Source organism: Fukomys damarensis, unplaced genomic scaffold (assembly GCF_012274545.1).
Source record: "Fukomys damarensis isolate Sample0158 unplaced genomic scaffold, DMR_v1.0_HiC HiC_scaffold_28, whole genome shotgun sequence".
NCBI classification, from domain to species: Eukaryota; Metazoa; Chordata; class Mammalia; order Rodentia; family Bathyergidae; genus Fukomys; species Fukomys damarensis.
The window spans coordinates 23,075,921-23,091,805 of NW_022900940.1; the positions used below are offsets into that span (position 1 = coordinate 23,075,921).

General features: G+C 37.5%; 1 long non-coding RNA gene across 1 annotated transcript in view; it reads left to right on the top strand.

Moving 5' to 3' along the window:
• LOC104872115 overlaps positions 1 to 15,885 on the top strand; it is a 116,193-nt gene that overhangs the window by 76,128 nt on the left and 24,180 nt on the right. Inside the window, exon 4 of the long non-coding RNA XR_783061.1 lies at positions 3,863 to 3,995. This is a non-coding gene — a long non-coding RNA (uncharacterized LOC104872115). The remainder of the gene's footprint in view (positions 1 to 3,862; positions 3,996 to 15,885) is intronic.

Here is a 15,885-nt window from a genome sequence, read left to right on the forward strand (position 1 = left end):
TTTGAAATTTTCTTTTCCTCCTCTAGAACTCTCCAGTCTTTGATGAGACTTGAGAAAATAGAAACCTCTGGGTCTGACTGATGGGTTGTGAGTGGAGAAGGATGAATTGGTTATTGAATTTCCCCCTGCTATTTGTTCAGAGACCCTTGCAACTCCTTCAGGGCTAGGAGAAGACCTTATTTTGTCAAGTTTCCCCATGACATTGCTGAAAATTTATCCCTGAGAATACAGCCAATTTCAAACTCAGCCTGAAAGCTCAGAAGTTTAAATAACAGTTACTCAATGATTGAAAGTGTTGAACTTTATTTCCCATTGTGGTTGGAGAGAATTTAGTTGCTTTGTTCTCACTCATTGCTAATTTGCCCCATGCTTCTGTTCTTGTAGTATATCTTGGGGGCTTCCTTTACAGAGATGTACCAAAGATAATATATATTGTTAGAAGAAACTATTAGGGACTCTTGAACATCAATAAACTTGATAATCTAGATGAAATGCATAAATTCCTAGTTACACATAATTTACCACGATTGACTTATGATGAAATAAACAGTCTGAACAAACAAAAAATGAGATTGAATAATAAAATGTGCCCAACCAAAGAAAATCCTAGGATTGGATGGTTTCACTATTAAATTTTACCAAATATTTTAAGGACTAAAAACCAGTTCTTTTCAAGCTCCTCCCACCAAAAAACTCAAAGTAGAGGCAATGCTTCCAAACTCATTTTATGAAATCAGAATTATCCGAATACCAGACTCAGATAAGATATGACAAAAAAAATTATAAGCTAGTATCCCTGGTGAATATAGATACAAAAATTTTCTTTTCTATTTTTTTCCTCATTGATTTTATTGGCACATTTTAGGTATACAGTACAGTTACATTCATTATTGGGATCTTGTACCTTTACATGACAGGTCTTGGTTCTCATTTTTTCTCCTTACCCCTGCCCTCCCTTCACCTCCTCCTCCCCTCCCTATTTACAAATGCTTTATTTCCATTTTTTCATTTTCTCATGTTTTTTTTCCTTTTCCCTTATTACCTTTCCCCTACCCTTCTCATTTCCACTACACCTTTATCCCTTTTCTTCCTATTTCATGTTGTCAATTATATCATTAGGATCTTATGTACTATTATAGTTTTTCACACCAGAGAAACTATTTGGTACTTATACATGTGTAACTTATTTATTTCACTTAGGAGAATATCCTCAATATGTATCCATTTTCCTATGAATGATGCTAATTTCGCATTCTTTATGGCTGAGTAGTATTCTATTTTATAGAAAAACCACATCTTCTTTATCCAGTGTTAAATTGATGGGCATTTGGGCTGTTTCCAAGTTTAGCTATTACAAACTGTTCCACTATAAACATGAGTGTGCATATATCACTGTGGTATGATTCTTTTAATTCTTTTGGAAAGATACCCAGCAGAGGGATGGCTGGGTCAAATGGAACCTCTAGTCCCAGCTCTTTGAGGTATGGAACCTCTAGTCCCAGCTCTTTGAGGTATCTCCATATTGATTTCCGTAGTGGCTGCGCCAGTCTGCACTCCCACCAACAATGGAGAAGGGTTCCTTTCTCCCCACAACCCCACCAACATTTGTTATTGTGTGATTTCTTGATAGCAGCCATTCTTTGTGGGGTGAAGTGGATTCTCAGTGTTGTTTTCATTGCATCTCTCGAATGACCAGTGATGTGGAACATTTTTTCATATATTTATTTGATGCTTTTACTTCTTCATCTGAGAAATGTCTGGTCATTTCAGATGCTCATTTTTGAATCGAGTCTTTATATTTGGGGGGGCACGATTTTTTTGAGTTCTTTGTGTATTCTAGATAATAGTCCTTTGTCTGAGGTAAAAATTTTTCCCACATTGTAGGTTGTCTCTTAGTTCTGTTGATGGTTTCTTTTGCAATGCAGAAACTTCTTAATAAGATGAGATCCCTGTTGTTGATTCTTTCTGCTAGTTCTATGCTACTGAAGATTTGTTCATAAAGTCTTTCCTATGCCAATGTTTTCAAGAATTCTGCCTAACTTATCTTCTAGCAAGTTTAATGTTTCGCTTTTAATAATTAGATCTTTAATCCACCTGGATTTTAGTTTAGTGCATGGTGAAAGATAAGGGTCTAGTTTTAATCTTTGGCAGGTTGAAATCCAGTTTTGCCAACACCATTTATTAAAGAGGCTATCTGGCCTCCAGTGAGGATGGTTGGCTCCTTTGTCAAACATGAGGTAGCTGAGTACATCTGGAGTTCTTTTTTGTAGACACATAAATTTTCAACAAAATACTTACAAACTAAATTAAGCAGTACATTAAAAGGATCATTCACTATTATTGTAAATATATAGATATGGTATACCACATTAACAAATTAAAGACTGAAAATCATATGATCATCTTATTAGATGCAGAAAACCACTTGACAAAATTCAACATGATTTTTCATTAAAAATTCTCAACACATTAAGTGTAGAGGCAATGTATTTCAATATAATAAAGGCTATGTATGACAAATCCATAACTGACATTGTTATCAACATTAAAAAGTCAAAAGCTATTCCTTTATGGACAGAACAAGACAAGATGCCCACTCTCCCTACTTCTTTTCAATATAATATTGGAATCCTAGCCAGAGCAGTTAGACAAGAGAAAGAAATTAAGTGAATCCTAATGGGAAAGGAAGATGTAAAAGCATATCTGTTTGCTAACAACAAGATCTTATAAATAGAAAACCCTGACATCTCCACCAAAACAATGTTACACTGATGATAAACAAATTTAGTAAAGTTGCAGGATTAAAAAATTAATATACAAAGACCAGCAGCATTTCTACATATGAATGATAAACTATCTGAGAAAGAAATTATGGAAACAATCTCATTTACAATAGCAACAAAAGCTTTAAATACATCAGTGTAAATTTAACTGAGGTGATGAAAGATCTGTATACTGAAAACTGCAAACTGTGATGAAAACACAAAGAATAGTATGTTGAGGGGGTTCAAGGAAATGCATCTTTTGGTATAAATTTTTAAAAATTCAAACATTCACCATAATTTGACTACAGCTCATAAGGTCCAAGAACACACAATGGGGGAAGGATGATTAATTCGGTAGTTTGTTGAGAGACGTGAACAACCGATTGCAGAACAATGAAATTAGACCTTTACACCGTGTACAGTAATAATAATCACCTAATAGAATGTTAGATACTTAAATACTAAAGACCTGAATATATAAAACTGTTAGAAGGAAGTGTAAAGGAAAAGCTTCACAATAATGTCCCTAAACAATGGTTTTCTTTGGATATGACACTGAAAGCATAGACAAGGAGTGAAGAAAAAGAGACAAATCGGGTGGCAACACTAAATAGCTTTTGCACAGCAAAGAAAAGAAAGCAGATAAGAAGCAATGACCCACAAAATGAGATAAAACATTTTCAAAGCGTACATTTGATAAGGGGTTAGTATCTTAAGTACATACAAAACTCAAAAAACTCAATATCGATAAAGCAAATACAGTTGTACCTTGGTATTCATAGCTAATTCATTCTGGAACTGGTGAAGAGTGCGGAAACTGATAAGCAATAAAAATATTTCCCCATAAGAAATGATGTAATTAGGAATATATCCTTTCATGGAAGTTTTCAAGAATTTTCATTTTTCTGGGCTGATATTAGCCATTTACTAAGTTAATACAAGCCTTTTAGGCTTTAGTGGTATCACTACAGGTATCAACCTTTTTGTGATGCACGATTGTCACTAAAGATGCACAAAACTACAAGATGGTAACTACAAATATGTAGGGATTCTGCACTGTCTTGATAATGATGAGTAATAAGCATTTTCTCTTTCAGGCCTGTGTCATGACCCATACAAGAAATGTACATGGAATATGTTCCAAGAAAGCGCAAGAGTACTGCAACATTTTTCTTGGCAAAATGCGATGAGCTCCCGGTTTGACAAATTCTGAAGCTGAGGACTACCAAGGTATGACTGTAACACAAATTAAACAATGGTAAAGGACCCAAATGGACTTTTCTTTGAGACATGATCTCGCGATGTAGCCCAGGCAGACCTTAAACTCAGTAGCCAGGGTGGCCTCAAAGTCACAGCAAACCTCCTTCCTCAGCCTCCCGAGTGCTGGGATTACAGGTGTGCGCTGCCTCTGGCCCTCAACAGACATTTTTTTTTTCAAAAGAAAACACAAATGACTGACAGATATATGAAAAAAAAAGTTCAGCATTACTAATCTTCAAGTAAATGAGAATAAAAAAATACAGTGAGGGATGGAACGGTCGCTCAGTGGTAGAACACTTGCTCAGCATGCATGAAGCCCTGAATTCAATGCCCAGCACTGAAAAATGATGAAACAAAACAAAACAAATACCCCACTCCTAATAAAACTCAACCCCACAATGTAATGTCACCTCACACTTCTTGGAATAGTTTTACCAAAAACATGAAAGATAACTGTTAGAGCAGGTGTGGAAAAATGGAGCTCTTGTGTTTGTTTGACTGATTTAGTGGTACTAGGGATTGAAAGGAGGGCCTTCACACTGAGCTATATCCCCGGTCCTTTTTAAAATGTGAGGCAGGGTCTTAGTCAATAGCTTGCCCAGGCTGGGTTGAATTTGTGATACTCCTACTTCAGTTTCCCATGTGTTGAAGTTTTAGGTGTGCATCACCAGTCTTGGCTTCTTCTGTGTTGTTGGTAGGAATATAAATTAGTAGAATTATTATGGAAAAGGTGTGTAGGTTCCTCAAAAATATATAACTGCCATATGACTCAGTAATTTCACTTATGTTGAAGGGATGTCTCAACTTCTCTGTTCATTGCAGCGTTACTTACAACAGTGAAGTGTATTAGTCACCTTTCCCTTGCTGGACAAAATATCTAACATTCACAATGTAAGGCAGAAAAGGCTTACTTTGCCTCACAGTTTCAGAGGTTTCAGTCCATGGTCAGCTGGCTCTGAGGCAGAAATATCATTGTTGAGGGGTACAGTGGAGGAAAGACAGTTTCTCTCAGGCTCTTCCTGTCTTTCTGCTTCCTGGCTACCTTTCCTCTGTCATGCAATTCTGCCTGAATGTTGTGCCGTTATATTTTGGGAGCTTGTGTTGTGGGAACTGATAGCTGAGTTTAGCCACATTTATAGTGAGAATTATAAGCAAAAAGTTGCAAAAACCTGTCACTTCATTTCACAGCTGATTCACTAAAGCTTTGCTCTTTTGTGAAATCTGAATACTTCCTTCTGTGGAATTATAGGTACCACTTGAAGAAGTTTCCTTCTACAGTATCTCTGAAAGTTTATGCCTTTTGTCACTGGACAATTTACAATGGACTGAATGCAATTACCTTTGACAATGTGAAATAGTCTCTTCATTCATGGCAATTTATTTTTCTCAAAAATTATTAAGCAACTATTTAAAAATTGTTTTTAATACCACCTAGTATGATCTGGGTGTGTTGCATTGTAACTCTAAACACAAATATAGAGCAAGAAAAGCTAATTGGAGAATTAACAATTTAGCTTCTATTTATACTTCAACCAAGCTAATTATTTCTTTCTCGGAGGAATCTGATCAGAGGAAGGAATCTAGGATTAAAATACCAGACATGATTCTTTTGCCTACTGTTTATAAATTTGATGAGTGAGATGTTTAAACTCTCTGGGTCTCAATTTGCTACTCTGAAAGATAGAGGTAATAATTACATATCTATCCAGCTGCAGGAAAACCAAATGTGGTAAGATCAGGAAGTAATTTGTGAATCTTGTATGCAAATCAATGTTAGACTTTTAATAAGTGAAAGTTGTTATTGTTGTTGTCATTATTCTGAGAAGAAGGATTTGACACTGGACAGAACTTTCACAATTCTTCTCTTCACACAGAAAGGCAAACTCTTCTCCTTCACAGTACCTACCCAGGCTCTGAAGACCACACAGCCATGAGGACATGAAGTATTTTGGTGCTCAGTTTCTGTCTGTATAAATTCACTAAATTATTCCAAACTATGGCCCATTTCCTGCTGGATATGACTGGAATTTAGAGCACTTCTTTCTTTCTTGAGCCCTTAATGATGGCCAGAACCATACAAATCCCTCACTAGCCAAATCCAATGAAACAGAAAGAGAAGTCCCACTAATCATTTATCTGTAACTAGAACTCAGTCTTACCAAAGTGTTGCTACTCCTACTCGCAGAAGTATTTTAACCCAGATTATTCCTACTTGTGGATCTATTGTTTTAAATACCAAAAAAGATTTGTATACATTTTTATTCTTCTGATAACAATTTTTTTTTAAAGAGTGAGTATGGGTGGGATTTTAGCACAAGACATTTGGACCCGAAGAGAGAAGTTGGATGTACTTGGGAGTGGGGTCCAGTCCAGGAAAAGTAAACTTATGAGAAGATGCCCAAGAATCTCCAACACTGGTGTGTATGAAAGTAATAACATGAGACAGTACAATAAAAGAGACAAGAAGGAGACCTTTACTGAACACCTACTGTTTATGAACACTACTCATTTCTGTTTCTCATTTGATTTCTTATCACAATCCTGTGGGGAAGGCACTCATTCAGAGTTTATATAAAAGGCCTGGAGAGGTCATGTGACTGAGCAAGATCGCACAGTGTGAGTGATTTTTTTGGTTTCAGAGCCAAAAGTGTTCTTTATCACTCTGGCTCAGGGGAAATCAACCACTGTGAGTGAGTAAAGAGGGATACTGTAAAACTATTTTTAAAAACCCACAAAATTATTATCTCATGTATAAAATGGGCCTGGCAAGAGTAATTTATGTCCTATTTATGCCTAATTACCACATAGCATGATGATTATCATGATTAAATATCTGACAGATGAGTTGGCTGTTCATTTTATTTGGTCCGAACAGAAAGTGCAACACATAGGGGCCTCATCTGAATGCAATGACCCTTGGCAATTTCTGGCCCACGCAGCGTGGTCATGTGTTCTTAACTTCAATAAATTAACTACAGGCAACCATGGTCAGAAGTTTCAGACCACCACATGTTATCGAGGCGTAAAACACAGGAGAGTCACACAGAGCCGTAGCATTAAATGCCGACAAAAGAATAATCCATTAATGTGCCAACCATTCCTCCCTGTTGTGTAAGTATCATTAAGAAAAACAAATGCACTTTGGCTTAAGTGACTAAAGTTCCTGCTTTGGTTATTGAGCTTGCTGAAACTAAATTTTATGATGAGTGAGTGTTCAGGCTCATGGAGAATGTTCAGGCACACCTGTTCTAGGGAATGAAGGGGCTGTCTCTGTGACGAATCAGCAAGTAGTGAATTAAGTTTTAGAAAACCTCAGCACAGCAAGAGAAACCACCAACAGGGTGAAGAGACCACCCACAATGTGGGCAAAAAATTGTACCAGCTGTTCTTCAGACAAAGGTCTACTATCTAGAATATAAAGAACTTAAAAAAATCAGACCTCCAAAATTTAAAGACCCAATCCAAAACTGGGCATCTGAAATGAACAAACATTTCTCAGACAAAGAAGTAGAAATAGCAAATAAACTTTGAAAAAATGTTCAACATTACTGGTCATTCAAGAGATGCAAATGAAAACAATGCTGAGATCCCACTTCACTCCAGAAAGAATGGCTGCTATCATGAAGTCAACCAATAACAAATGCTGGTGAGGCTGTGGGGAAAAGGAACCCTTCTCCACTGTTGGTGGGAGTGCAGACTGGTGCAACCACTGTGGAAATCAGTATGGAGATACCTCAAAAAACTAGGATGAGAGATCCCATTTAACCTAGCTATTCCCCTGCTGGTTATCTTCCAAAAAGAATTAAAAGAATCATGACACAGTGATATATAAGCACTTATGCTTATAGAGGCATAGTTTGTAATAGCTAAAATTTGGAAACAACTCAATTGCCCATCAACTAGTGACTGGATAAAGAGTTTTTTTTTTGTTTTGTTTTGTTTTTAAATAAAATTGAGCACTACTCAGCCATAAAGAATGAGAAACTAGAGACATTTATAGCTAAATGGATGCACATTGAGGCCATACTCTCAAGTGAAATAAATAGGACACACATGTGTAAATACCAAATAGTTCCTCTGATGTGAGAAACTGAAAGTGTAAATAAGGACTAAAAGGTATAATAGATAATGTGAAGGTCCAAAGTGGAAGGGGAAGTGGGGGGGTAGGGAAAGGGGAAGGAATAAATATGAGAAAAAGGAAAAAATGGAAACAAAGTCCTTGTAAATAGGGAGGGGTGGAGGGGTGGAAGGGAGGTCAGGGGAATGGGGAAAAAATAAGAATCAAGATATATCACATAAAGGCACAAATTCCCAGTGATGAATGTCATCATATTGTCTACCTAAAATGTACCAATAGACTTAATGAATCAAAAAAAAAAAAAAAAAAAGAAAAGAAAACCTCATTTTGCCATTACTTGCTGTATGACTCTAACCCATGTGTCCTATTTTTTAATTTCTAAAATGGAGATAATAATATTTGGCATGTCCTAGACCCCAAAAGAAAACTCTGTGACAAGAATTTTGAGAATGGTCCTTCTTTGGGAAGAGATACAAGGAAGCTTATATAGTAAGCGAGTTGATGACCTAGGCATAGCTACAGGTAACTGGTAGACAACATCGGTGGGACTCCATATTAGTTATCCTGCTGTGTAACACATTATCCCCAGATTAAGTGGCTTACTAGAGAGATGAATATTTACTATACTCACATTTTCTATGTCTGGAGTTTGGGAGTAGCTTCTTTGTATGAAAGATCTCAGATATTCTCATAAAGTTATAAATATTCAAGGTGTCAGTCAGGACTACAGTCATCTGAAGACTTGAGTGGGACAGGAGCGTCCTTTTCAAGACAGCTCAGCCACATAGCTGGTGAATTCGTGCTAGTTGCTGGTGTTGGCAGAAGACCCCACTTCCTCACATGTGGACTTCTCCATAGACTACATGAGTGTGCTTATTAGATGGTGGCTGGTTTATCCCAGAAGTGACCCAAAGTCCTATAGCATCATTCTTGTCATATTCATCTGAAGTGAGGCACTTAGTACAATTCAAATGGACAATCAGTCTCTATTTTCTTAAGGAGGAGTTTCGAAGAATGTTACATATTTTAGAACTACTATGCATCGTGTGAAACTTTTCTCTGCACATCGAGGAAGGTGGATTATTTACCAGTTCCGTTTGTTACTAGTTTTACTCCTTGCAAACACAAGGGAGTGAAACCAGGGAGGACTGCCCTAGGAGACACTGCCTGAGGTTCCAGAAATGCCAAAGAGCTCTATTGAGTACTGGACTGTTGCAGATGAACTCCTGCCAGAGCCCTTGGTTCCAACAACTGCGGGCCAACTGAAAGTCTGAGTGCAATTTAAGCCCAGCTTTTTCCACATTATTTCCATTTATTGTTAACAGAACAACATTTTTTTTTTTTGCTTTTTTGAGACAGGGTCTCACTATGTAGTCGAGACTGCCCTGTAACTCACTATGTAGCCCAGGCTGGTCTCAAACTCATAGCTATCCTCCTGCCTCGGCCTCCCAAGTGCTGGGATTATAGGCATGCACCACCACACCTGGCTGAACCTTTCTTATCTTGTCTTTATATTCTTCAGTTGAAAACAAGACTGAGGGTTTTATTCTGTTTCCTAACAATCTTCCTTGCTTGGATTAGCAGATGATTTTCAAATGCCATGTAAATGAGAGATACTTATAAACAAATACACATGCACTTCCATCCACAAAGATAAATTGCACTCCTCTCTGCTGTGCTATTTCTGGTGCTAACCTTCATTTATAACACCCTATTTATGTAATTACAGTAATGTAAATCATGATTTCAAAATACAATCACAGTCACCACCAGAAAAAATGTAAAAGAAGATAAAAATGAATACAAAGCAATTAAGTCCTTGTTAATGAGTTTGCCCATTGCTGCCTCCTACGCTTATGCCATAGGATGATCTGCCTCTGGGTTCCTGCAAGTGTATGTTTGCATGTGTGTGAGTGTGTATGTGTTTGTATTGTTTCTCATCATAAATCTGGTCTTGGAAGTAAAGAATGAATACTCAGTGAAGTGGCTTATTATTTCAAGGTTACCATACTTATGTTTGATTGGGTTTTTCTGATTATGGATTTAATGCTCAGAAAATCTTGGGCACAGAATATATTTTGTGACCTATTGTCTTAATTATTTTTTTCATTGCTAAGGCAAAATGCCCAACACCAAGAGTTAAAGGAAGAAAGGTTTATTTAGCTCATAGTTTGTAAAGATTTTAGTCCATAGTGGGCTGGCTACAAGGCAGCAAGGCATGGCAGAGGCGCATCTCAGAGGATAAGCGATTCATGGCAGGCAGAAGGCAGGAAAGCAGCAAAGTAGTAAAGAAGCAGAAAGCAATAAGCAGTGACAAGAGCAGCCATCTTTCTGTCCCTTATGTTCTATTGGTTTACCCAAAGTGAGAATGGATAGCACTCACACTGAGAATGAGGCCTTAATCCTGGCATTGCACCATGAATCAATCCCAGTATCACATTCTTTTTTTTTATTTTTTGGGTAGTAGGGATTGAACTCAGAAGGTGTTGTGCTGCTGAGCTACATTCCTGGCCCCCAGCATCATCTTCTTAATTCCAGCATTGCGCACTCTAGATCCAGCCTATGGATGGAGCCAAAAAGCTCCATCTATGACTGCATGAGGCTTTGGGGGGACCTGTAGATACAGGCTATAACACCAATGTACCCTCTTCATTTTGCTTCTTATCTAGGTCACTTTTTGAGCAATGTTCCTCCAGTAGTCTTTTTAAAAGTTATTCTTTTACACTTGAAAAATAATTTTTCACTTCCAGAATCCACCTGCTCCTCCATCCCTGCTTTCTCCATCTCTCCTCTATTTATTATTCCTTTGGAATGCCCTTCCACCCCCATCATTGTCTTGAAAGCCTGAATATTCAACAACATTTTATCATCTCCGTTGGGCGACTTGCCACCCAGAAGCTCAAAGGTCTGGGTCACTTTGTTTTGGGGACACTGTCTCTCCTGCTTGCTATATTTTTGCAAACCTATTAAAATACTGAGTCTCTTTCCAGTGCCTGAAAAGCTGAATTCTTCTTTTCCATTTTGGCCCGGGGTACAGTAAAGTTATAATATATTTTGCCAAATCTTAAAACCTTAAAGCAGTGTGCACATCCACATCTGAGGCAGAAACTTCCCTGGGGCTAGCTCATGTAAAATCCTACTTTGAACAGCATATTTGGACATACTGATGAAAGCATTCTTTTAATGTATTACTATTTGTCAGATTGGGAAAGAAGACTTCACAGAAAAGGGAGGAAGTATTTTTAGTTGTTTATTTTGCTGGGGCTGCCAACAAAAGTAACTCATTACTTTGGGTCAAAGTCCCACTGATATTGGAGAACACATGTGTTTATCATCTGCCTACTGTACTCTCATCCTGTTTGTCCCTGTTGTTATGCTCCTATGTGGGTTGGGACAAGGAGAATATGGGAGGAGTACTGGTGGGAGAACATAAATGGGAAATCCAATTCCCTTTTCATTTTTTCCTTAAGGTGTCACTTATGTATGTCTATGAGCATCTTAATAGATCTGTCTCCCACATTCAATACTTCTTTTGGGTTGACAAGGAAAGGTAGTTGGAAATGTCATCTTTAGCTAGCTCATGTCCTGCCAGCTTTAAAATTTCATTTCTGTGACTTTATAGTGTTGCTGGAGAGAGGTCTTTTAAAAATAGGTTAGGAGACAAAATACATTGGTTTGTGAGTTTCAAGACATATTAAAGCTAGAAAGTGGGTTAATTTCAAGAAATTATTTTTTCTTAATTAAATAAGAAACACACAATGATGTATTAAAAGTAAATCTTAGAAATATTAAATGTGCCTCTCAAAGGCAAGGTCCTGAGTTCGATTTCAGGTACCAAAAAAAAAAATGTGGATTCTTTTAAGTGGATCTTTTTTCCTGACCTAGGAATCTTTCTTTCATTAGGAATTCATTTCCTCTTGCTCAGTTCACCTCCTACTGTACCTACTCTGGCTTCCGATATCTTAGTCTTGTTTAACTGCTGCCTGAGGATCTGCCATCTACTGTTCCTTCTATCACTGATAGCAGTTTCCCTTGTTTGCTGCAACTACACATATTCTAATAAGTTAACTGCTCAGGATTGCTGTGTCAGAGGTATGGGGTGGAATGCAGTGAAGTGTAGCAAATTATTTTTATCTCCTACTCCCTATTAAGTAGCAGGTGCTATTCTGGTATCTATGTTTTGAATCTAGCTGCTTAATCCTTGAAGTCTAAAAGCAGCTTCTGTGCACATTTTTATGGTGCTAGCAATGCCACTTGCAGTTATAAATTCCTCTGCTTGAGCCACATCCACTTGCCACATCCTGAAAATATATCTGACTATGTCTTTCCTCTGTATACCTATATATTGTGGCCTGCAATGATAGTGCTTCCATGTACATTTCTCTCCCTTCCTGAAAAACCCACCACTTCTGAATCAATGACAAATACAACCTTGCTATTTCTTCCACACCTTGCTGACTTTGTTTTTTCATATTTAGAGAGTGAAGTGTTGCAGCCAGCATTTCACTTGGAGGTTTGCAAGTGGCCAGTCTCTCTTTTTCTGGTGCTACAATTAGAGTCCACAAGAGAGAAAAGCACTGTGGTCAGAAAACTTTATATCCTCAGGCATTTTTCCATCTGGACATTTTGAGATGACAAAGGAAGAGCTCAATGTCATTGTGCTTACATTTGACAGCATGGTCAGTGCACACTTTATAAAACTCAGCCTAGACAGGGAAAGGTGTCTTTTTATCTGCTTTGGTAATAAAGCTCTTGACTGTTTTGTCTGGATGGATTGAAGCAAAAGAGGGAGGAGATGGGAGGAAGAAAAAGAAAATTGAAAAAGGTAAGCAAAGGAATGACTTTATGCTTGCTCATAGCTAGGGCAGGAGCAGGTTGAGCTTTGTGTGATGTGATACGTTTTCTTAAATCTGCTTTATACTCTTTTGCTTTTGACTTGTTTAATCCTAATTCTGACTTGCTCGTGACTATTCATGACCCCTAGAACTATCCCTTGGTCTTCCTCAGTACACCTTCAGCATTCTCTTACACATTTCCTTTTTAAAATACATGAGAAAGAGAACTTTACTGGTGTAAATTGTTTTCCCCCCTGCAGCCACCCCAGAGATCAAGGTCAGGCTTGAGTTTGAGTTTCTTGCTCTAGTTTTGCACCTCTGCATATAGCCAGATGGCTGGGTCACATGGCATAAATGAAATCCCAGGGCTGCATTGCTGCAGAGCCTGTGGGTGGACACATTCTGAAGAAGGTGAATGGCAGCCAGTTTCACCTCACTTTCTCCTACACATCAGAAACATGCTATTCATGCTTGTAATTAATTGTGTACCTTATAAGAACATAAGGCAAAAATACCCACTAACAAAAGAATCTAGTGCATGGAAGTTGTAGGGTGTTGGTCGTTGATACTTTTAGTTCAAAAGTAAAGACTTCTGCCCACATGTGTAAATACCAAATAGTTTCCCTGGTGTGAATATTCTGCAACAATGCATAAGATTCTAATAAGATTACTGACATTTAGAAATGGGAGGAAAGGAGCTAAAGGTGTAGGGAAGGTGTGATACGTAGGGGAAGAACAAAAAGGGAAAAGAAAAAAATGTGAGAGAATGAAAAGATGAAAATAAAGCGTTTGTAGATGGGGAGGGGAGGAGGGGGTGAAGGGAGGGCAGAGGTAAGGGGAAAAAAATGAGAATCAAGACTTGCCATGTAAAGGTACATGATCCCAACAATGAATGTAACTGTACTGTATCCCTAAATGTACCAATAAACTCAAAAAAAAAAAAAAAAAAGTAAAGACTTCTGTGTTAAAGTCCACAGCAGGAAACAAAACCAACTAGAAACAAAAAAGTCATCAAGAGTGATTTAATTCAGCAAAATATATATAAACAATCATTTATGCGTTACAGAGTGACTAAAACTTCAAAGTTGGAATAACAGAATAGGAAGACTCCCTCTTTTCTGCTCAATAAAAAGTAACCAAATGCTAGAGAAGTCAGTATTCTAATGCTTCTCACATATGAATGCAAATATATATATTTCTAAATTCAGCTACCTGCTTCCTGAGATCTGTTTGAACTTGACCTTATTGTTTAAATTCTAGGGTGCAGGAAGTTGCAACTCCAGAATTTCTTTTTGTTTCCTAGGGTTATGCCACTTGAGTTCAACTATATCCAATCTGCCTTTGCTCTGTAACACAGCACACATATAAACCTGCCTTTTCTGGGGAGTACTTCTTCCTCTTTCAAAGCTCTGCTCCTCACTCTCCCTCCCCACTTTTTCCAACTGGCCCTAGGTCTTGGTCTTGTATGTCTCTGCATTTTTGGAAAAGCAGTTCAACTCTCCATGCAGATTTATTCTTCCTTGTTTGCACTCCTGTGAAAAAAGAGAGGGAAGATGGAAAAGAGGGGAAGGTGAAGGTAAAAGGGAAATAAAAAGAATTAAGATGTGGTATGTGAATGTATCAACTCTATAATCATTACTACAAACGTACTAATAGAAATTTTTAAAATCTAAAAAAAAATTAGAAAAAACTCAAATATTTCCATTTAATAATCTCTGTGCCTACAAGGAATTAGTTGCAGCTAAAAGTAGCACATAGTTAACAAACAAGGTGTATGATGTTTTATAATTCTATGGCCCCACTAAAGTGTTAGATTCAGAGTATTACCTTCATTTTATCAATGAGAAAACTTGAGTACTGAGGTTAAGTGAGAAATTGGGGGTCATTAAGCAACTACATGGCAGCTTAAATGCCATTGTGAAAGCTGTGTTGCTTCTAGTTCATGCAAGGAAGGCTTTACATACCTGAGAGTGTTTTCTCAATCTGACCAGGTAGTTCCATATTCATAGGCAATTGATAATAACTATTTCTGGCTGAGTGGTCATTGACAGTGTTAATAGCAAATCACTATCAAATGAGAGAAAATGAATAACCTTCTGGCACTTGGTGGTATTCACGATTCAATGGGGTAGGAAACAAATGTTGTTGGGACATTGCGCACCATAGGCACAAAGAAAAAACAAAAAACAAAAGCCCTCAATGTAAAAAAAGCCCTCATACTTTATACACAAATTAATCCAAAGTGGATATTATACACTCAATTATAAAATCTAAAACTATAAATCTTCTAGGAAAGAACACAGGAGAAAATCTTTAAGATCTAACTAGAAAAGGAAAAATTTATATATAGGATCTTATTCGAATTAAAAACTTTTTTTTTTTACAAAATACTATTAAGAGGATGAAAAAGACAAGCTACAGACTGTAAGAAAATATTTCAAACCACATGTTTGACAAAAGGTTTGTACCTAGAAGATATGAAGAGTTTTTCATCTTGAACTTTGTTATGGCTTATATCTAGATGTCCTTCCCAAAGCCTCATGCACTCATAGATTGGGCTTTTCAAAGCTGGCTGGATCAGGCTTTGATGCTGGGATTATGGCTGTGATGCAGAAATTAAGGTTGTGATGCTAGGATTAAGGGTGATCCACTCTGGATGTGGGTGGCACTGCGCAAAGGGTGGGTAGCCTGGATGGAATATAAAGGTACAGAAAAAAGGCTGGCTGCTGGTGTTGCTTGCTGCTTGCTGCCTGCCTCCTGCCTGCCTTACCATGAACTCTTTCTCCTTTGTGATGCCCCTCTGACATACCATTTTGCCTTAGAGCCAGACTATATAGAGACTGAAATAGTCTATAAACTGTGAGCCAAAATAAGTCTTTCTTCTTTCAACTTGTGGGTGTAAGGTATTTTGTCTCAGCAATTAGAAAAGTAACTAAGACAAACTTAA